A 23,009-nucleotide genomic window follows, 5' to 3' on the forward strand; every position below is an offset into this window, starting at 1 on the left:
GGGTTTTCTTCTAGCCTTAATGTTAAAAATGGATTCTCTCTTGACAGATGGAGCCTGGGAAGAAAAGGGACCTCAGTGGGGTACGATCAGAGGTGGGATCCAGCAGGTTCTCACCAGTTCCCGAGAGTGGGTTACTAATTATTTGTGTGCCGAGAGGGGGTTACTAATTGGGTCTGCTTTTCCGTTAGAAATTCCATTAGGTCCAAAAATCATAAAGTCCTGTTGTTTCCTATGTGGCTGGTTAGTGAAGGTAGAAAACAGGATAATTCTCCCTGTTGGGCAGTTTTAAAAACATGTTTTAGAAATATGGTAAAGTTCCTTGTTTAAGGAAGGTATCCTTCTTTTGATTTCTAGAAACAAAATTAAGTATTTGAAAGTATTAAGTATTTGACAGGCAGTCAATTAGAGGAGAAGTAGTTGTTTCTGTTGGCAGTAGATGATAGGACTTGCTATAATGAGTTTAAATTATGGACAGAAAGATACCAGCTGGAAATTAGGAACTTTTTTTTACAGTAAGAGTTTTTTACAACATCAGAGAAATTATTAATGCCCCACCCCTGGAATGCCTGGCCATGCCCCCGTCGTGCCCCGCCCAACCCCATTGGCGCTATGCCACTGTTTGAATCCCACCACCATGGGAGCCTGTTACTAAAATTTTTGGATCCCACCACTGGGTACGATGCCATAGAGTCCACCCTCCAAAGCATCCATTTTATCTAGGGGTGTTGATCCTTGTTGGGATTCATTTGACTTAGCAGAGTACAAATAAGAGACCATGAGACAGTTGCTGTGATTATATAAAAAGAGTTTACTTACTAACAAGGGGAAAAGGGTTACATGGAATAAAACAAAGAATACTTTCTATTCTAGCACTAACTTGGTTACCTTGCCGTGGACCATGTGCTTCCACATGGTGCCTATCTAGCAAGGCAGAGATTCACCTCTTAAGGTGAGTCTTCTTGTAGCTCCAATGGCTACCTGCAATGTAAGTGTGAGACAAAGAAACATAGATCACTTTATAACCTCTGACCAAGTGATCAGTCTCACATAAGCAATGCCAGGTTAACTAGCCAAAGGCTTAATCAACGAACTGATCCTAAAACTATGACCTCAGTAACTAATTAGCATGCACATAGTTAACCCCTTCTTGTCAGGATTGTGACAGGCACTTGAAAAACCTAACAATCCTGCAGTCTGGAGATGAGCTGCAATTCTAGGGAATGCCCAGGTCTAACCTGGAGGCTGGCATCCCTTGCCAGGAAACAGACTGGCAGGAATCAGACTGCTCATCGACATTACATTGGAGGCTATGGAAAAGTTTTGCCATTGTGGTTGTTTGCTTCATGCTGTGGGTCACCAGTCACCTACAATCTTGCTGCTTTGTGTAGGAAAGGTTTCTATATGCTTTTTACCTTCTTTTCCACTTTTAACGACAGGTTATACAAAAGTCATTTCTGCTTTGGGCTGCCCTAATTTAAATGGGCCATGCTGAATGTTATACTTCCATGGGCAGTCGGCTTCCCTCTCAGGCACGACAGTTGTTTTATGGGAAATGGGCCCCAAATATATTGCTCAGCACTTCAAAATGATTTAAAACCGCATTTAATACTTCTGAATGTTAATGATCCTTGTGGCTTCTCAGGGTTGCTGTAGGTGTGAGCACATCTTTTCGGGGTGATCTTAGAACCATAAAATACTTCAAGGTAAATATAGTCCCCTGTGCAAGTGCCGGCTCATTACTTACCCATGGGGTTATGTTACATCATGACGTTTACTAGACAGACTGTGTTTACAAGGTGATTTGCCATTGCCTTCCCCGGTCATCTACACTTTACCCCCAGCAAGCTGGGTACTCATTTTACCAACCTCAGAGGGATGGAAGGCTGAGTCAACCTTGAGCCAGCTGCCTAAAACTGACTTCTGTCAGGATCAAACTCAAGTCGTGAGGAGAGCTTGGACTGCAGTACTTCAGCTTACTGCTCTGCACCATGGCAGTATAGTTAGCTCATCCCAAATGCCTGCACGATATAGAACACTCTAAAAATGGTTGTCAAAATGAACCTTCCTTATACATAAATCTATATAGGAACTGTGAATGTAGTTTGATTTGCCGAGTCTTAAACGTTTAAGATCATCTTTCTGCAACAGCATCAGAGGAATGTGCAAATTAATACAGTACAGCACAGGTGTCAAACTCGCGGCCCTCCAGATGTTATGGACTACAGTTCCCATCATCCCCTGCCAGCATCATGCTGGCAGGGGATGGTGGGAACTGTGTTCCATAACATCTGGAGGGGCGCAAGTTTGACACCTATGCAGTACAGCATGGTAGTACCTTTTTGGCCCAAGTTCTTGCAAACAAAATGGGGGCAGAGAGGGAGAGAGAGGTAAGAGTTGTACTTGGATATGCTTGAGGCAAGTGGCACTAGTAGCATCTCAGGGATTGTCTCTAGAATCAGCTAGTGAAGGGGTCTGCAACCTGCGTCTCTCCAGATGTTCATGGACTACAATTCCCATCAGCCCCTGCCAGCATGGTCAAGTGGCCATGCTGGCAGGGGCTGATGGGAATTGTAGTCCATGAACATCTGGAGAGATGCAGGTTGCAGACCCGTGAGCTGCCAGTGGTTGTGCAGGTCTGGGCAGTGGGAGATGAGTGGCATAATTTATTGTACACCACCCAGAGCTCTTCGGGGATTGGGTGGTATACCAAATCCAATAAAGAATAATAATAAGCCATGTCTGTCCTTTTATCCCATGCTGCTGCCCATTAGTCCTCTGGTGTCTTGGCTGCTTAACCGTTAGGTGTCAAGCAAAATAATGTGGTGTGCCATGCAGGGCTGGAGCGAGGGGGTACTGCGCCCAGGGCACACGTGCATCATGTGCCCCTGGCACGCCCCGCCCTTGGACGCCCCTGGAACACCTCTACCACACTCAAACCATGCCCCTGCACCAGCGCATGTCCGGTGCATTGCACCCTCCCCGCCCCCTTGGCACTACACCACTGGTGCCATGTGTTAAATTAGATGGGGGCATCCCTACCACTATAACAGCAATCCAAAAGCCAGTAGAATTAAATCTGAACAGAATTTAAAAACCAATTTTCTCCCTTCCCCTCCTGTCCTCTCCATGGTACATATGATAGCCGCATTTCCCAAACATACTGTTGATTTGTATATAACTGAATATTCTTCCCTGTTGCACCAGACTCCAGAGGGATATTCTTCCTTACAACATCTTGCCCTGGTTTTAGGCAAATGCAGAGCCACTAAAAAGCAGAGCCCCCTCATCTCTCAATTGCTGCCACATCGGCTTCACAATCGGAGCTGGGGCTGCTTCTCATAGCATTCTGAGTCAGCAAGGAGTAGCTTGGCTCTGTGCAGTGCTCTGGCGATGATGCGGAATATCAGATAAAACTGCCACCCTCCTGAGACCAGGATTAAATTTAAAAATAACTCAAGGTCTGAAGACTCCTTAAGTGCCCTAGTTCTCATTTGGATTTCCATTTTAAGACCAGGCATGCGCAGGTGATCTCTGCTGCATGAATAATACATCTCCTCAGGAGCTGAGTTTGTAATTGCCACACGATTATTCATTTATGGCCTTTAAGTGAGCCAGGATAGTCTTCTGCATTCAGAATTGTTGGCACACGCCCCTGACAGATGCACCGCATAAGGAAGGCAGTCTGAAAACAAGCACAGTTTGCCCACATATCCCTATGAGGTGGGGTCTTTTAGCCTCATCTCCTGCCTACATACAACCCCAATAGTGTCGCACATTAAATTACCACTGTTGGCTTCAATCTTGCACAGAAAGTGGGGGGAAAGAACTAAACCACAGTAGTACAGAGAGCCTCAAAGGTTGAGTTGAAAGCTGTAAAATCTATAACAAAATGATTATATTTATTATATAGTGTACACAAAAACGTTTGTTAAAAATACTGTTGGCAAACATTTTTTTGTGTTCACCATATAATGAATATAATTATATAAACAAACAAATATAATTATTTTGTTACAGATTTTACAATTTTCAGATCAACCTCTGAGCTCTCCAGCTACCACCTGGAGGTTGGCAAGCCTAACTACGGGGCATGATTGAGCAGCATTTTGGTCTAAAACTCTGCCCACTTTGGAGAACCACAAGTGGGATTTTACAGTGCTGGCAATCCTGTATCACTTCTGGTTGCTGCACGTGGACGTGATCCTTTCTCCCACTGTATGGGCTTGGGAGGATCTTAACTGATTGGCTGGATAGTAAGGTTGGTGGCAGAGAAAATCCTTCAAGGATCTTGGTCCCAAATCATTTATGGTCTTATAGGTATCCAGCCCTGACTGGTACATTTTGGACTGGGTGAAATTCCCTGCCTGTTTTCAGTGGTAGTCTCCCTAAACTGGCAGGCCTTGGGGAAATCCAGATCCTTGACAAAAGGAATGTAATGCTTCTCACTGACTGTACATCTCCTGAATAGCCCTTAGGGAATTACTCTGTCCAAGCACCCCAATTGGCCATGCTGGCAGGGGCTGATGGGAATTGCAGTCCATGAACATCTGGAGAGCCACAGGTTGCAGACCCCTGCTAGGGTAAAGGGCTTAGAGGTGACTGAAGGAAGCTGAAGGAAGGGGGTAGGTATGTTTGAGCAGTTTGGACTCTGGAAGAGACATAGACACACAGCCACTGGCTGAAACACCTTGGGGGTATGCATCTCTCCTAGACCTCCTCTGCACAGGACAATAAACACTTATGTAGGACAGTTTAAAAAACCATGGGGGTGGGGGGGACACTTCATACAGATCCTGCCCCTAAAGCGAGTTGGCTCCGTGTTATTTCCCCCAAACCGGGTATTTTTGAGAATTGTGCTATTCACAAGTCTTTTTAAAAATCCCAGGTTGCAGCTGCTCACAAGTGAACGGCCAGGCAGGAGCTGTTTATTCGTCTCCATTTTCCTTTGAAAAAAAGTCCACAGCTTACATTTGCGTAGATACGCAGGTGCAGATGGTCGTACCGTGAGACATCAGCATGGCTGTGGGGGCTCATTGGTGCATGCCTGTGTAGCTATGCATGAGTGGGAAGAAAATTTTAAAAAGTGATGTGTCTCCATCTTGAAGGGTGTGACAGCAACCCAGATTATTTCCGTGGGTTTCAATCGCTGCCTGCACGGATGCATGTGAACTCGAAAACAGGAAAACGGGTTACTTCATCCTGACTTCAACCCGTTATACATTTGTTATGTGGAAAAGACCATTCTGTACCTGATCTGTTGGAGATAAAGGCATAGGGGCTCTGATGGGCATCCAATATTAGGACAAGCTGGATCTGACCCTCACCATGGAGCTGGGTAGCAGGACGCTTGCTGCCAGAACTGTTCTTCCCTTGTGCAGTTTCCCTCTTCCAAGAAGTCCGTGTCCTCTGACAAGGCTGGGATGGGTCAGACCCTGATAATGGGATCTCTCTGTCTCTGGGGATGTGGTTTTGGGTAGTAGATTTACTCTCCTCTAGGAGAACAAGATTTGGGTCCAGTAGAACCTTAAAGGTCAATAAGATTCCCAGGGTATTTTCAGACAGTAGCTGTGTTCGTCTGTAGTAGAACATCTAGATTCAACTCCAGTAGAGACCAAGAAGGTTTTGTGGCTATAAGCTAAGGTGACCAGATGGTCACCTTTGTGATCCGGGACGGGGAGGCAGTGGCGGTGTGTGTGTCTTGCTTGTACCCAACCAGGCCGCGCAGGCTTCTGATTAGGGCTCGCGTTTGCTGCCCTGTCACAGAGGCTGACAAGCAGCCGAGCTAACAAACCCGCGATACCATGGAAGCTACAGAAGGGCTTCGCCGTTTGCCACGCCCTGTGACGGAAGCTGGCGAGTAGCCAAGCCCTTGAAACTCCATGCGCTCTTGACGAGGCGCCGAGGGGAGGCTGCAGCACTGCCTTGTGCCCCCAAGGCAGTGCAGCGGCCTCCCCACAATCGGGACAATTTGTTGAACCCGCGGGACGTGGGACAAATTGTCCAAAGGCGGGCCGGTCCCGCCAAAAGCGGGACGGCTGGTCAGCCTACTATAAGCAGACTAACACCCCTTTCCATCTGAAACTGCCTGTCCTGTAGAAATGGTCTCTGCTTCCACCTGTATTCCACCTGTAGTTTGTAAACAAAGCAAAGACCACAAAACACCATAAGTGTACAGTGTTCCATCCTCCAAAGGAAGCCAACCCAGAAAAGCACAAGTTCCTGGATTTTTTCAGAATTGAGGGAAGTAAAGCACACAAAACAGAATATATGCAGGTATAGAAACATGACCTGAGTTGCCCCTAAAATAACGTTTCTAAGGTAAACTTGTCAATGTTGCAGCATTTTGGGGAGATGATGAAATGTGATTTTTTAAAACCAGTCCTTAATTTTCCATCCTCTAGCATACAGAGGGATGGCTAAAGGTTATGTTACCGCGCTGCTCAGGGTAACACTTTCCTTGCTCTAGAGTATCCCGCTCTCGGCAGCGCCCAGGAACCCAAGCAAGACCCGACAAGGCTCGGATATATATAAAAGAGATTTATTGAGATGCTGACCTACAAGATGTCAGCAGCACCCTCCCTTCCTCAAGCTAAACACCTACGCTGCTCCTGTAACGGCTTTACAATCCAACATAAGTACACTTCTCTCCGATCGTGGAGCCTCCGGAGAACCAAAGACAGCCCACCACCATTCAAAACAACCAATCATTCATTTGCAACAGGCAGGAACCAATCAGTGTCCGATATGCATCCTCTTTCTCAAGTTTAGCATGGCCAGAACAGGCGGCGATAGCGATGATATCCACTGGCGGGGGGGGGACACACAAAAGGTTTTCTCCAGGTGTCCGGGGCAGGAAGGCAAAGCGATGACGTGAGGTCCCCTTATCTGCCTGCCCTGACGAGATTGAAACAGAGCAAAAGGCAGCTTAGGCTGAGGTTTCCCTTTGTCCACGTGTGCATCGGGGACTTACACGTGATGAATGGGATAGAGTTCGGGTAAGGGCAGAGATGGCTCTCTGCCCTGGGCCAAGGAGGTTCCATACAAAGCACACAAATGCAGGGAAACTTACAAATCCTATTTCTACCTAATACAAATCAGTTCCTACCTAAACAAATACAAGACAGAAATAAATTTTCCAATCGTTTTTAGTTTAGACATAGTCCAGGAGCGGGATTCTCTCCTGGCTCCGCTATCAGTTAGTCATCAGCATAATTCCCAAGCTTTTAGTTCAAACTGACCTACATATATTCATTTAATTTAGGAATGACTCACAGTTGTACTGAAAGGGAAGTGATGGCATTACAAATGCTAAAAAAAAAAACTTCAGCAAACTTTCGGTTACACAAGAGAATCATTGCACTGGAAGAAAGGGGACGGCTGAGTCCCACCGACATCCACCCGTTGCAGTATTTTACTTCTGAGGACAGTTCGTCCTGATGTGATCTGAGTCACAGAAACATCCAATGAATGGGTTGGATCTCTTAAGAGATTCTTGTGGAAAGGATTTTGGTTTGCATAACCCGGCTGTTTCACTTTCCTCCTCCTGAAGCACCTCTAAATGCCCCACCCCCATGCTGTCCCTGGGAAACATCGCCCTCCCAATGTCACAGCACTTGGGGAGGAAGTTGGACATTTGCAGAGGGACAGGAGGACTGGTGAGAATCTTTCAACCCACACTGCACCTACAGAAGAAATACTTAGCCCATGGAACCAAAGTTATAAAGACAACAGCAGCAGAAGGCCATTGCTTTCACATCCTGCACGTGAGCTCCCAAAGGCACCTGGTGGGCCACTGCGAGTAGCAGAATGCTGGACTAGATGGACTCTGGTCTGATCCAGCAGGCTAGTTCTTATGTTCTTATGTTCTTATGTTCCTTTGGACACAAGTCAAATGCCAACTACATGATGCACACAGAGAGATATATACATAAGAACATAAGAACTAGCCTGCTGGATCAGACCAGAGTCCATCTAGTCCAGCACTCTGCTACTCGCAGTGGCCCACCAGGTGCCTTTGGGAGCTCACGTGCAGGAGGTGAAAGCAATGGCCTTCTGCTGCTTCTGCTGCTCCCGAGCACCTGGTCCGCTAAGGCATTTGCAATCTCAGATCAAGGAGGGTCAAGATTGGTAGCCATGCATCGACTTCTCCATAAATCTGACCAGCATATTCCAAATCACACGTTGCGTGAAGAAATGTTTCCTTTTATTAGTCCTAATTCTTCCCCGCCAGCATTTTCAATGTATGTCCCCTGGTTCTACTATTGTGAGAAAGAGAGAAAAATTTCTCTGTCAACATTTTCTACCCCATGCGTAATTACATTACATTTAATAAAGTATTTGGTAGCAGCGGATCATTATCTTTTCTTTTCCATCCTCACATACAAAGATCAGGCTCTGAGTCGTGAATGGTTAAAATGAATCAGTCTCAGGCAGCATATGAGTATGATTTATCAAAGCATATGCTAATTGTATCCATTATCAGGATCCCTGTAGCTGTCTATTAAATAATTTGATGTTGCTGTGATCGTTGCGTGACGTGTTTAGCAGAAAGACAAATGAGCTTTGTCCAGTCTAATGGAGCTCAGATGGAAAATTGTGTTTTTAACAAGGATTAATTTATAGTGCTTCCAGCTTCTATTTTTGAGGCAAAACAACAAAGACAGGAATAGAAATAGTCAGTGCACTGCCAGTGTTTAGTGACAGTACTGAGTATTTACAGCAGGAGGGTAAACTGTATGGCATTGTGCCCTGTCATGGCCCCTCCCATCTCCACAGAGGTGTACCGGCAATAAATGGTGCCCGGGGCAATTCCCCGCACACCCTTTGCACTCCCTATTGGTGTGGGGGGCCGGCAGGCGGTAGCAGCCGGTGCCAGGACAGGAGCCTGCTGCGGGTCCATCGAGGGGCACCTCCCGGGCCCACAGCAGGCTCCTGGCCTGTGCCAGCTGGTGCTGCCCCTCCGCCTCTATCCGAAACTGTGCCTGGGCAGGCTCCTGGCCCAATGCTAGCTGCTGCTGCTCCTCACCTCTTGAGGCCCTCAAGCGTGGCAGGCACAGCCTTTGATAGAGATGGGGGGGCAGCAGGCAGCAGCAACAGGCACCAGGCTGGGCACCCCTTGGCAGGCTCCCAGCCTGGTGCTGGCTGCTGCCAGCCCACCCCCACCTCCATCGGAGGCCATCCTGCCTTGCTCAAGGGGCTTGCCACAACCTGGTGCCAGCTGCTCCTGGTAGGAGCGTTTGTATCTGCCAGAGGGCCATCCAGGTTCCTATCCCTTGAACACGGCTTGATCACATGGGGCAGTGATTTTGCACCCCCCCACATGATCAAATGGGTGGCACCCAGGGACATGTGACCCCACATGTCCCTCTGGCAGGTACGCCCCTGCCTCTCCATGTTCGCCCCCCCAAATCTCAAGATATTTCCCAACCCAGAGCTGGCAATCCTATCTCAAGTCATGCTGTTCTACTAGAGACAGATACTGCGCTACCTGTGTGAGATTTTCTTGTGAATGTCACAGCTATGTGAATGTGAATGTAGTGCCTCCTCCAAGTGAATCTTGGAAGGCATTTGTTTTTAAATAATCTACTCGTTTAGATCTACACGTCTTGCAATGAAGTTATCTTCATTCAAGGCTGGGAAGTCATTCTGAAAACCTCTAGTCCTTTTAATGAAAATGCTCCACAGTTGGAAATGGTTCTCCACAGTGCCAGAAGCATTTTCTCGCCTGAGAAAATGGTATATAGCACTTTATGACAATACCAGTTGTCAAGGTTAGCACTTATTCTTCTGAGGGGGAAAAAAATCAAATACAAATCTCATTGGGTTTAGAGTTCAGGCTTTACTCTTCCAGGAACGAATTAAATGATGATCCTCACACAAAAAGGTGTCTCCCTGTGTAGCCACTTGATCCCAGTGGAGTTTGTGATACTACACTGGATTGATTTTGGAGGGTTTCATAAATCCAAAGGCAGCTGTTGCCTTAGCAACTGCCTGTAATGGAGGGCTTATTCATTTGGGAGCCCCCCCCCCCCAAAGAGCTCTTAACTTTTCACAGATATAAAAGTCTTTTTGACTGACACGGCTGCAGGGATGGTCCTAAAGCTTTTCATCATGCAGATGATTGATCACGTTTTGTGGTCTTGCTAATAGCTGAAAGAATATGGCTGACTAACGGCTGACCTAACATTTTTTTACTATGTATACAGTAATGATAAAGTTACTGTCTCCTCATATTTACTTACTTATTTTCTTACTTTATACCCCTCTTTTCTCCCCCGTGGGAACTCACAGTGGCTTACGTAGTTCTCTTCCCCTCCATTTTATGTATGTGGATATTTAACTAGGACCCTTACTTTCTGGCAATAGCAATTTGCCCTATACCAGTGATGGTGAACCTTTTTGAGACCGAGTGCCCAAACTGCAACCCAAAACCCACTTATTTATTGCAAAGTGCCAACATGGCCATTTAACCTGAATACTGAGGTTTTAGTTTAGAAAAACGGTTGGCTCCGAGGAGTGCGTTACTCAGGAGTAAGCTTGGTGGTAGTCGGTGGCTTTGCTTTGAAGCAACCGTGCATCTCTTCCAAAGGGTGAATCACGACCCTAGGAGGGTTTACTCAGAAGCAAGCCCCATTGCCAGCAACCAAGCTTACTCCAAGGTAAAGGATTGCGCTTTTGTTCTTTGCATGAAAATCAGTGGGGCTTAACAGCGCTTAACAGGGTTACCTACACTGCTTCCCCAAAACTTGGTCTTAGGTTTAATGCTAATAATCAAGCCCAGCAGCCCAGGCCAGCCTAGATGGGGGGGGGGCACTCTGTTTGCACGTGCCCACAAAGAGGGCTCTGAGTGCCACCTCTGGCACCCGTGCCATAGGTTCGCCACCACTGCCCTATACACAGCCATGACTGATTCTCCTGTGGATAGAATGTGCAGAAGTAAAAAAAATTTGGACAATTGTATTGTTATATATTGAGAAACTGGTGAAGACAAATATTGATTTTAAATAATGACTTAATGTTCATGGGTGTAAAGGAAGACAGAAGGGTGGATAAACAATATAGTTATATGTATAAAATAATGATTAAAGCAGCACATGCAACAATAGCCTTGGGCTGGAAAGAAAAGAAAAAAATGGACACTTCAGAAATGGTCACTGGGAACAAGTGACACTTGATATTTTCGATATATTATCCAAAAATAAGACGTGGCAAGATAAACAGAATGAAAATTTGAAGATATGGATAATATACGTGGACTGGATGAAAGAAGCTCGAGTCGATGAAGAAATATGGGAGAAGAGGCTACAGAGAATGAACTTACTGCTGTTTGTGTGACAAAACTATGAAGAAGAAGCAATGGGGGAGGGAGAAAAGGGGGAAAGTGTGACTTGAAAATGTATGAAGAAGGAAAATACTATAAACTGTAAAATTCAAATGATACAATAATTTTTTTTTAAAAAAATGACTGATTCTCCTGATTCAGTCCAACCAGGTTTGTCAAGGGTCTTTCCACATGAAGTTTTGTTTTGTTTTTTTGTTGGTTCTGACCCTGTACAGCTTCAGCTTATCCTCTGATTTCTGCACCCATTTTGCCTTTAGTTTTTGCTTTGTTTTTCTTGTTTTTTTCCTGTTGTCTTTTCCATTTTTTTTGAGACCAGTTTTACTCTGATCTTCTGGAAGCTGATTTTGAAATGTCCTTTCCCTTGTTTTCTGTGTCCAACTCTCAGTACTAAAATACTGGTATAGCAGTGTAGTTAGAATTCCCAACTTTTTAAAGAAGTCAGTCTTTGGCTCCTTCCCTCACAAAGATATGCCTTTCCCCTTATATCTCTACAATGGAAAGTGCTGGAGATCAGTTAAGGTAAGTGGGGTCCGGGGGGTGCGGGAGTGGTGATGGTGGGTACCCGGAGCAAGTGTTTCCCTGGGCACCATTCCCCCCCCCCCACACACCCCTCTGAAGTTGAGCAAGATGAAAAGCTCATGGTTGGGAAATTCCTAGAGACTTGGGATTTGGTCCTGGGGAGAACAGCATTTGAAAAACGGAGTGACTTCAGCAAGGTATAATGCCACAGAGCCCGCCCTCCAAAGAAACCTTTTTTTTTGGGGGGGGGGGGAGAGTTCAGTTGATTGCAGATCAGCGTTAATTCCAATTGATCATCAGGCCCCACCAAGGGTTTAGAACCCCTAAATCCAACTCCGCTATTCATTTTTTGGTTTTACATGTGCTCCGTGGCTAATGCCTTTTTAAAAACACGTTTGAAGGATTTCTTTTTCAGAATGAAAGTGCCATGTAACAGTTTTATGGGCCTGTAGAAAAAGAAAGCCACTGTGGTATGAACTACTGCTATACTGATTTCCAAAATTTTAAGCTAAAATTGAAACCTTAGCAGCAGCAGCAGCAGCAGCAGCAGCAGCAGCAGCAGCAGCAGCAGCATGCAAATATAGTCTGAGATTCTGTGTCTCCCTGAGAATCCAGGTTTCCTAATGGTTTTTAAAGACCTCCAGCTTTAAAAGGAAACTGGTAAAGAACTAATAATGTTTTGGTAGACTGTCTTGTTGAGTGTGGCACTAGTTAAGGATATTCTTTTAAATACCCCTTCTCCATTTAAAAATTTGTATGGAAATTAAAATTACAAATTACTTAATTACATCACTTGACTTTTTTTCTATACTTGTGACCGTGTCTCTCAAAACTTGTAACTGAAAGGTATCTTTTGAATTTTTGCTTCAGTGTCTCCAAAACACAGTCTACCATTTGGACTAACCTTGCATCTTCTAGTTGAGTACAGCTGAAGACATATTTTAAAATACTTTAAGTGGTTTTCATCTATTCAGAGTTACCAGCCTACTGTTGAAGCTTATTAGTCTCTTGGTATGTTTCTTTCAAAGGCAAGTCCTCTAACTTTTATTGGCAACACACAATTCGACCTTGCCTTTTCTACCTTGCATAAAGGACAGCAATGGTTCTGTTGAGACTTGTAACTTACAACAGTGTCAGACTATGGTGCTCATGAGGTTGTAAAACAGCCTGAAAAGAGATTCTGTGCCTCAGATAATTAGTTTATTTTATGATACCAATTTTAGTTTTGTTATAACAGTTCCTGGTGCTCTCCCTAACAAGAAATTTATAAATATTTGGTATCAAGTGAGAAGGACCATTAGTTGAACTGCTGGCTGTTTTGTTTAATTGCAGAAGGGTAGCCATGCTAGCCAGTTGTAGCAAAATAAAATGAAAGAAAGTGGCACCTTAAAGATGGACAACATTAAATTCAATATGAGCCTCTGCGAATCAAAACAGGGAAGACTAATTTCTGTATTGGGTTGGATTATCTAGATCAGGGGTCTTCAAACTATGGCCCTCCAGATGTTCAGAGTCTACAATTCCCATGAGCCCTACCACTTGGCCATGCTGGCAGAGGCTGATGGGAATTGTAGTCCATGAACATCTGGAGGGCCATAGTTTGAAGACCCCTGATCTAGATGATGGGCCAAGTACTTGGAGTGTGGTTTTGCCAGACAAGTTGACGCCTTTGTAAGCAATCTGGTCTTGATAAACTTGGTTCCATCGAGCTATTATGACTCTGCAGTTCTGAAAGTAAATGTATTTCAACACGACCAGGGCATTATATTCAAGAGAGAGAGAGAGAGTCAATATTAAACTGTATAACCTGTCATTTCCACAATGTTGCTAGGCACATTTCTTTACCAGGAAACCTGGACAATATTTTTTTAAAAAAAGCATAGCTTGATTTGTTGAAGGCTTTCATGGCCGGAATCACTGGGGTGCTGTGTGGTTTCCGGGCTGCATGGCTGTAGTAGCATTTTCTCCTGATGTTTCGCCTGCATCTGTGGTTGGCATCTTCAGAGGATCTGATGGTAGTAAAGCAAATAGAGTATATATACCTGTGGAATGTCCAGGATGGGAGAAAGAACCATTTGCCTGTTAACAAGTGTAAAGAGTACAATTAGCAAGCTTGATTTGCGTGTGTTGGGTGGGATCCACCCATTTAGCACCTGAGTAACTATGAAGATAGCATAATCAATTAGTGAGGGCACCCGCGTTGTAGTAGCAGCAACCCCCACCCCTCCTTGGGCAAGTAGTGATTGGAGAGCTTTGATGGCCAGGCATTTCATTAAAGGCACTTGCATTGAAGTACTGTTGGGTTGATGGTGAAAGTTGCCAAGAACATTTCAAGTAAATAAATCAGTTTGAAGTGGCATTTAGTGTCTCTTGCAGGGTACTCTTCTGCAAAGTTGCTCTTGTCTAAGCCCACTGAGCCATATGGGCATACAGGCATGGAGGGTACTTGGAGATTCCTGCTTCGCCCTGTTGGATTTATCATATGGAGTTCTACAATGCTTTCACAATTAGTTTATACAAATCTGTTTGTGTTTATCAAGAAAGTTGCTATTCAGTATAAATCTCTTGTTAATTTCTTTTCAGGTGATGAGTGGTTCTACCTTTGCATGATGATGGTTATTACAAAATAAGAGGGCTCTGCAAAGGGATGGTCTGCAAAGAGATGAAGTTTAATGTTCTGAAAATGCTGCATTCTCTCCTGTGAAGATCCACCAGTCCTTACACAAGCAGCATGGGAGTCATGTTTCCCATAGCGCAATCCCACACTACTGGGAAATATCCATGAATGTAGCAACTACACAGTTAAAGCTGATGGTGTGGCTGTCACCAGGAGTGATAATTGACATGGAAATACCTGTGTGATTGGTCCTTCCCCGGTAGTTATTTAATTTGACCCTTTTCCTCAGGAGGCTTTCTAGGGTAATGCTTTCTTCCTGCTGTGCATTCATTTGAGGGGAAGAAAACAAGGCATGGTGGTTTCTGTTGGGGCTGGAACCTTCAAATGGGTTTTGATCAAAGTCCACTGATAGGCATGCTTAATGAGCATCTTGTAAACTGTTGTGCTGAAGCAGGTGAAACGTATGGCCTTTGTTTGCATGGTATTCTCCTAAAAACCACAGGGACTATGAAATTTATCCAGGCCAGAGAAAGACTTTGTGTGATGGAAAGTTTCTAAGTGCCTGTAGACTAACACACAGGATACTAAGAGGCTTTTACCTGGCTCCTTATTCAGAGATTGACAAATATTCAGGTGTCTTATATAATTCCCCCTGGGAAATTAGAGTACTTTGTTCAACGAAGGCTTGTAACTACAGTATCTCTGTTCTTTTTTGGTGACCCACAAAGAATGTCTTTTTAATACTGCTAGAAACATGAACTTTTAAAAGGGCAAATACATCAAGATCAGCAAGTTCTCACACTTCTGCTAATGATAATTCCATGACAAGGTTTATAAATTCTAGGTGTGATCTCTAACCCCATGCTCTTTAGGCTTTTTTTCTGTGCAAAAGTGTGTGAAGAAGTATATAAAGCATATATGCTTAAAGAAGCATGTGACCTCCTGCGGTTGGTTAGAACAGGTCTCCTATTTTTCTTCTCACCATTAGTGGAGCTAATTTTTACGCTGAATTGACCCAATTGCAGTATTTGGCCATATGACCAAACAGTTCATGTGCTGTATAAATGGTTGCTATTGAGAGCAGAAAGCTACGCATAATAGGTCACCCTACAACATTCTATATATATGTTGCTCAGAATGTATTAGTGTTCTGAGCAATGGCGTAGTGCTAAGGGGGAAAAGGGAGTCCGTGACAGACCAGGCACGCACCAGTGTGGGGGCATGGCAGGGGTGCAGGGCGCACGTTTGCCCTGGGCGCAGTTCCCCCTCACTCCGACTCTGGTTCTGAGTGACCCCTATCCCATTTGTGCATTATTGACTACTACTAAACAGTAAAAATGCAGTAACTGAGACAACAGCACAAGGCAGTCTTTGAGGTACCATGGTCCCAAACTGTTGTGAAGGTCAAAAACAGAGCCTTGAATTTAACTAACATGGGAGCCAGTGCTCAGTGTGATTTGATTTTAAAAGTTTGTCCTATCTGAAGGGAGCTTTTACTCTCAAAAATTTATACCTTGGCAATCTTGTTAGTCTTTTAGGTGCTACTGGACTTAAATCTTCCTCTTCTATTGCACACCAACACAGCTACCTACCTGAAACACAGCTACCCCTGTCAGTAATAGGATCACCATATTCTGGACGAGTTCCAAGAACTTTCCAAGTGCAGCTCAATGAGTAACATGTGCAGAAGGGGCATAAGTGTTGATTTCAGACATCTGTTTAGCAAACTAAGTGAGGAAGAACTGTTACTGGAATAAATGAAGAACTGCTCCCTTCTGAGGTGTTCAAATAGATACAGTCTGAAAAAGACCTTTGCATTTTTTTTGATGTACTGTTCTTTTTTTTCCCCATGACCCCCTCTAATGGATAATATTCAGCTTCCTTGATTGGCAGTTTGACTTAAAAAACTACTGGAGACTAATAGAACTGAAGTCTCATACTTTAAAAAGGGATGCGTTGTTTAACTTTTTAAAAATCTTCCTTATTCTAAAATTTAATTAAAGCATCTCTTACCGTTCTTAGAATCCAGTTATTTTAGATGTAAATTCACTTAGTCGCTCTGCCAGCTGTTTGAAGAATGAAGCCAGTCAGTTTCAGACAATATAATTAGCATTTCTTTATTTCTTAGCGTGCCCACTAATATTCCATAATGTCAGGAATCTGAGTCATACATTTTCAAACGATTTCCCCTTATAATTAAATTCATAATTTCTTGCACAAAATGAAGGGCATAATTAAAGGCACACATTTTATTAAGAGAATCTGAACATTATTAACTTCTTTAAACCTTCAAGATAGTTCTGCATCGACTGGGAAACAAAGGTTAAAAAAGGGAAACTAATTACTGAGTTTTAAATATGAGAAACTGCATGCAGGACTATAATAGCAAGCTTGTGACATATTGAGAGCCAGAAAATTTGAATATTTTGTGTGGGCATTAAGTGCTGTCAAGTTGCTTCCAACTTGACCCTATGAATCAATGTCCTCCCAAACACCCTGTTGTTAACAGACTTGCTGAGGTCTTGCAAACTGAAGGCTATGGTTTCCTTTACTGAGTCACTCAATCTCATGGTAGGTCTTCCTCTTTTCCTGTTGCCTTCAACTTTTCCTAGCATTATTCTCTCTTCCAGTGGCTAAAAGATATAGTGCTAGAAGATGGTATCCTCATATCAGATGGAACTCAATCAACTACTGGGGAAGAGTGGGGGAAATGTGACTATTGCATGGAGCACCTTAACAAGTATGATGCTGGACTAAAATTTTGTTAGTCATGTATGTACCACAAGATGCTTTTTGCTTTGAAAGTTTAACATCAAGACCACTCTGGAATTTAAAAAATGGAATTGTTCTAAACGAACTTCCCCTCCCCTGTGAATAACATAAAGGTTGCCGGTGGCCACACTGGTCCAAAGTAAAATCTAAACACAAAAGCCACGTCTTTGTCTCAACTTCTGCTTCACATTCACCAGCTATTGTAGGGACTAGCATGCATTCTTGTGTACTTGGGGTGACGGGTTCAATAGCAGGCTCTTCCCCTGACTGACTCCTCCTGGATAAGCATGACTGTATTACCATGGTCTAGGACCAGAGATCTGGCTACTGGCATTCCAATTATAAAGAAGTTTAATAAGCACACACATGGTTTATTTACACAGCAAACTGATCAAAGATCAAACTGAAAAGTTATACAGTCATAAATTCCCTTTTCTTAGATTGGTACATACCCTATGAGATGCTCACCCTGACATGGATGGCCCCAGGCTAGCCTGATCCCATCTGAGGCAGAGGCAGGCCAGGCTAGTATTTGGATGGACCTCCAATTAATACCAGGGTTGTTACATTGAGGCAGGCAATGGCAAACCACCTCTATATGTCTCTCACCTTGAAAATCCCACCAGGGGTCACCATAAGTCAGCTGTGTCTTGATGGCAGAAAATTAAAATATGGTCAGACAAAGGATAAGCCACTTATTCTTGAAGCTGCAGTATTCAGAAAAAGAAGAGTTTGGATTTATACCCCGCTTTTCTCAACCATAAGGAGTCTCAAAAGCATTAACAGGCAAATCTGTTCTTTGTGGGGGAAGAGACAGGAGGTGGGGGTGCAGAGCAGAGCAAACAGCTGGCAAAATAAATGGGGGTCTTGGAGCACCTTAAATGCTAACCAAGTTTTGTTCTGGCATAAGCTTTCATGGACTGCGGTATCAGATCCAATGTGGCTGGTCCATGCTAGGGAAACTTGGCCTATGAGATTTATAATATATAAAAGTAGGAACAGCAATCAAGAGGTGGAGTTGCCAACTCTGTGTGGGGAAATACCTGAAGATTTTAGGGGTGCAGCCTAGGGAAGGCAGGGGTTGGGGAGAGGAGGGACTTGAATGTGATATAATGCCATAGTCTACCTTCCAAAGCAGCCATTTTCTCCAGTAGAACTGATTTGTCACCTGGACATCAGTTGTAATCCAAGGAGATCTTCAGGTATCACCTGCAGGTTCTACCATAATGAAAAGTGGGCAAGTGCATGGCTATTGGGACAGCAAAATTTTCTGCACCAATTGACTTAAAGTAACCAAGTACTATAATTTATACACAGAAACAAATAACTTTTCATTCAGTGAAACCGCTACAACTCATACTCATATAATATATGTATACATAATATCACTATCGTTCGTTCGTTCATTACCTTTATTAGGCATAGGATATCAGTATTAAAAATACATCATATTAGAACATTCTCTTCTGTGTGATTCTTACTTTCTCAAGGAACGTAAAATGTATATCAATATCATATTATACAAAATGTATATCAATATCATATTATACAAAATATTTACAAAAGAGAAATTTATATCAATATCATATTATACAAAATATTTACAAAAGAGAAATCAAAAAGATAAAACAAATCCAATCACCAGGGACAGGCTCAATGTCACTCGCTAACCTGCACATCCATGGGCAATTTAACCATTTCAATTCAGATCTCAATTAGGTAGCAAGGAACACCTTGATGCCACCCAAAATCATTACAGTCATTAAAGAAACCTAGAAAAATCAATCTTCTGCTGGAGTCCTTGTGGAAAGTAAGAATTACACAGAAGAGAGTATGTTTCTCAAAGATTCTTGGTTTGCAACCCATTATGGGAGAATGTGAATAGTCTTTCCACTGACATGTTAGCACTTCTAGTGGTTAAATCTTTGTATTATTGGTAAGGTTTATGTTCTAATTTGATGTATTTTTATACAGATAATTGATACTTGTACAGTTATACAACAAAGTCATAGCTTTTCTGGTGTAAAGCCCATATCTATACCCCATATCATAGGGCTTTAATTACTTCTACTTACCTTGAAGCACAGCCTCTTTAAGGCCATTAGCAGTCACAGTGAGAGCTGCTTTGAGCCATTATATACTTTATTCTTAGTTTTGATGTAGCTGCGATGCCTAGATTCTTTGATTTGTATTTGAAATTGTAATAATATTGTGTATGTGTGTATGTATATATTTACAAATATCTTTTCATTCAGTGAAACTGCTGCAGCTCATTGTAGCGGTTTCACTGAATGAGAAGATATTTGTTCATTTGTGTATAAATTGCAGTATTTGGTTATTTTAAGCCAACTGGTGCCGGATTTTCTGCTGTCCTACCACTTGGAGGTTGGCAACTTTATTAAGGGGTCCTGCAGTTTGAAATGCTGGAACAACAAGCTAAATTGTAATTATACAAAACAGAAAGTGTAGAGACTGTTCACAAGAGTAGTAATTAATCATTTCCCTAATTTTACTTGACTAGTTAATAGGGTTTTTTTTTTTGAGATATTGTGAACTAAGGAATATGTAGCTTTTATTTAGCCCTGAAGAGGAAGGAGATTGGATCACATCTCTTGATCAATTATAATTCAGGAGACAGAAAAGATGCAAAGGAAAGATGGCATGCATGGATGTGAGAGACAGGGAAATTTGCACAACAAAACTGACCCTGGAGGGGCAGTCATGAGTAACCAGTTTAAAGAAGGGAAAGAGCAAAATAAATGGACAACAGTGAGAATCTCCATTAGAATGGGGGTGAACGAACACAGGAGAGAGAGAGGAAAACAGTTTGCTGATTAGTTAGTTTGGAGGTGGAAGGAGAATTGTGTGCATTGGTATTCATACCAGGATGATGCCTCTCGTAAGTAAAAAAATGGCTATGTGCCATCAAGCATTTTTGCAAAGTTTAGAGAGAGAGATTCAGTTCACCTTCAAAATGGAGACAGATCCTTTCCCAGCTTCCACTTAGAGAAACAGCTCCCACCCGCTTAGAATCCAGCTGAAATCAATATGAGCATTTGCGAAAGAAACGGCCTGCAATGCTTGAGGATCATATTTAATACTAATACTTAACACTTATGCAACATAATGCGGCATAATCTTTAGACAGCTTTGCTAATCTTAACTGTCTAATCCTGACAACAAGTGTGGGGGGATAACAACTGAAGGCTACAGCTTAAAAGCTCTTCATATTCCCAGTCGGCTTGTCTGTAAATCTGGCCTTTTGTGAAGATCAGGAGACCAAAGCAATGCATACTTCTGGGGAGAGTCACCAAACATTGTGGTCTAAAGGGATGTGTCATGACAAGTACCTGTTAAACTGTTGTTGCAATCCCAACAAAGTTTAACCCTCTGGGGACACATGGTCATTGGAATGCATATTCAGAGCTTATCTATGTACCTTGAGGCACCCTGAAAAAAGATTCTATAGGCACCCTGAAAAAAGCTGGCAAGGAGAAGAGGGAGATAAATTAAGGGAAAGAAAGGGGAAGGTTTTACTTGCTGCAACACACTAATTACCACTTTGCAAAATCTGGCTGAACAGACAAAACGATGGGTGCAATGAAAAACAGCCTGCTGAAACAACAACCTTGTTAACAGGCTGAAGCCTGGAGATGACCAAAGCAGCCATCAGCTGTGCTGCATTGATGGGTTTAGCACAATCCTTCTAGACAAGGGTTTGTTTCAGCCTTGCAGAATGGGGAGATAGAGTGCCTTTCACTGTGCTCAGACTTCCCTGTGCCCCTATTGGCTAAGGTCAGAACTGCTCTAAAAGTAAAATAATTGGAAATGCATTTGATTGGATGCAGCAGGAAGCTAGCTTTCAGGACTTGGGCCCCAAGAATTTTGATCTCCCAGTTCCCTGCCCCCCCCCCCCCGCCCCCGCCCCGGTAGCCTTGTCTTTAGCATTCTGTGTACTGAGAAAATAGGTCCAATAAAACTGCCTGGCAGCTTCTTACTGCTCATGGTACTATTGGAACCAGCTTTCTAACATGGCAGCATATCAGTTTGGGCACTTCAGCACATGCAGAATAATGCACTTTCAATCCACTTTCAATGCACTTTGCAGCTGTGTGGAATAGCAAAATCCACTTGCAAACAATTGCAAAAGTGGATTGAAAGTGCATTATTCTGCATGTGCGAAATGCCCTAAGTACTACAAGAAGCAGAGAACATAAACATCTGCCTGTGAAATGGAATTTAGACATTAATACTTGTTACTTTTAAAAATCCCCTTTCAGATGATACAGTTGAGGATAGCCAGTCACATGAACTGGGAACTTACACTAACCACAGTCCTCCTGATATGCACGATTACCATTTAATTTGAATTTACTGTGTGAATTTGCAACTTTAGTTCACAGTAGGCAAAACTCCTAAGCTTTTGTACAGTATATGCCGAAGCTGAGAATACATGTGGTGCTCTATTCAGATGAAAAGGCAGCCATTAAAAGTGAGAACATTGTGGGTACGGCACACTTCTGTGGGTGGGCTCTTAGTACATGTGGCTGCAACATCTGAAAAGGGACTTCATTATCTTCTTTAGTAAAAATTAATTTAATTTTTTAAATTAAATGTATGAAGAAAACTATCTGGCTAAGCTGAAGAGTTGCAATTGACTAACTGTAAAAGGCAGCATTAATCATGAAGGGAAGGGGGAAAAGACCGTGTTAAAGATAACATCTATGCAACTCAGAGACAGGAATTAGAAGAGGAAAATGAAAGAGAAGGAGATTGAAACCATTAAAGAGGGCAAGGTGGTTATAATATGACCAACTGTTATGGAAAAAGTGGGATCAAAGAATGGCTGATTTTGCCATGTTTATTCCTAAGAGATTTCATAGAAATGTAAGGCAGATTCAAGAATAATCTTGTTGATAGCATGAAAAGTATTGAGCAGTACTGCAGGATGCATGGCAAATGGGGGGTGGGGTTGAAGAAGAATTTGCAGCAGACTAGAATGACATACCGGTACCTATAAAGTCTCTGGTGAGATCCTGATTTCCCCGAAGCACAGCTGAGAGTGATTGGCAGTCACTGTTATTTGAGTAATGACATATGATCAGCATGAGATTTTTCCAGCACTGTACCTGATGGGTTATTGTCTAAAATACTCTTGTCTCCCACTGTTCAGCTGCTCAAATAACCCACAGCTGTCATGAGAACAAAGTTGGCTTGAATGAATAGGAGCTCTAACTCAGAAACACAAACGAGACATTGTAGTTGCAATGATAGCTACATTTTGCAATCACACTTTTTGTAATCATTCTCTTGTCAACTGCCTGAATATCTTGGGGATGTCGGAAGGCCAAATCAAAAACCTTTCCTTCATGACCAACGTCTCTTTACCGGTTTTTGTTCACTTCTTATCTCTTAGGTCTCTATCAGCCCAATCTGGGGGTGTGTGGGGTGTGAATCCGCTTATGGAGGTAGCGTTGTGCTGCCCTGATGGATTTGCCCTCCCTGGAGCACTTACCCTGCTGGAGGGGCAACCCCCCCAGCAGGCAGCTGCTGTGGCCCTCCACAGTGACTAGATGTGGTGCAGAGCACTGCATCAGCACACTCGCACCCTCCACTGGCGTAGCGGGGCGTCCTGGAGGTGTAGCCAAGGATGATCCTGACATTAGTGGGCTTCCATCCGGCTTCTGTCTACCAGATCATTGGCACTGGGGTCTGGGCTTATACCACCCTTTAGGAGGGCTTTTCAAGACTGGATTGGGC

The 23,009-nt window shown here is 43.3% G+C and overlaps 1 long non-coding RNA gene across 1 annotated transcript; it reads right to left on the minus strand.

Annotated features, from left to right (window-relative positions):
* Positions 1–883: 883 nt before the first annotated feature.
* LOC125440273 lies at positions 884–20,325 on the minus strand. The gene is made up of 3 exons (XR_007245659.1): positions 20,217–20,325; positions 16,491–16,543; positions 884–978 (listed from the first exon to the last, which is right to left on the minus strand). It is a non-coding gene; the product is annotated as an uncharacterized LOC125440273 (long non-coding RNA).
* Positions 20,326–23,009: the final 2,684 nt, after the last annotated feature.

This window comes from Sphaerodactylus townsendi, linkage group LG10 (assembly GCF_021028975.2).
Source record: "Sphaerodactylus townsendi isolate TG3544 linkage group LG10, MPM_Stown_v2.3, whole genome shotgun sequence".
In the NCBI taxonomy this organism is placed as follows: domain Eukaryota; kingdom Metazoa; phylum Chordata; class Lepidosauria; order Squamata; family Sphaerodactylidae; genus Sphaerodactylus; species Sphaerodactylus townsendi.